Below are 419 nucleotides of genomic sequence, written 5' to 3'. Positions count from 1 at the left end.
GACTTCTATACTATCTTTGTTGGGAAGTTTGCATGTGTGTGGAAGTACCAGAGACACAAAATAACACTCCAAATCCCAGAAAATCTGATTTTCTTTTCATAAAATGGGCACTTTAAATCAGCAAAATCAAAGCTAGAAAAGGAAATGGAATGAAATTGCACCATCATAAAAAATTAAATAGGACATAAAAACTATTTTTTTAAATATAGGCTTATATATAGGCTATAGACAGGACAGGAAGGATGTAAGTCACGTTTTTGTAAGTGACATAGATCAGAAGTAAGTAATTAAATTTGATGTATATATTGTTTTTTTCTATATTTATTGTTTATTTCATATTAATGTTTAATATGTTTCTTTACTCGGAAAAGGGAAGTTTGGGGTCCCCCGCTGGAGCTGCTGCCCCCGCGACCCGACAC

General features: G+C 33.4%; 1 protein-coding gene across 1 annotated transcript in view; it reads right to left on the bottom strand.

Moving 5' to 3' along the window:
* cdhr5a (cadherin-related family member 5a) overlaps positions 1 to 419 on the bottom strand; it is a 22,047-nt gene that overhangs the window by 12,840 nt on the left and 8,788 nt on the right. The window lies entirely within an intron of this gene.

The sequence above is a fragment of the Etheostoma spectabile genome, chromosome 1 (genome assembly GCF_008692095.1).
Source record: "Etheostoma spectabile isolate EspeVRDwgs_2016 chromosome 1, UIUC_Espe_1.0, whole genome shotgun sequence".
Classification (NCBI taxonomy): Eukaryota; Metazoa; Chordata; class Actinopteri; order Perciformes; family Percidae; genus Etheostoma; species Etheostoma spectabile.
Note: the sequence above shows the minus strand (reverse complement) of the source record. Positions and strands in the feature narration are given on the sequence as shown.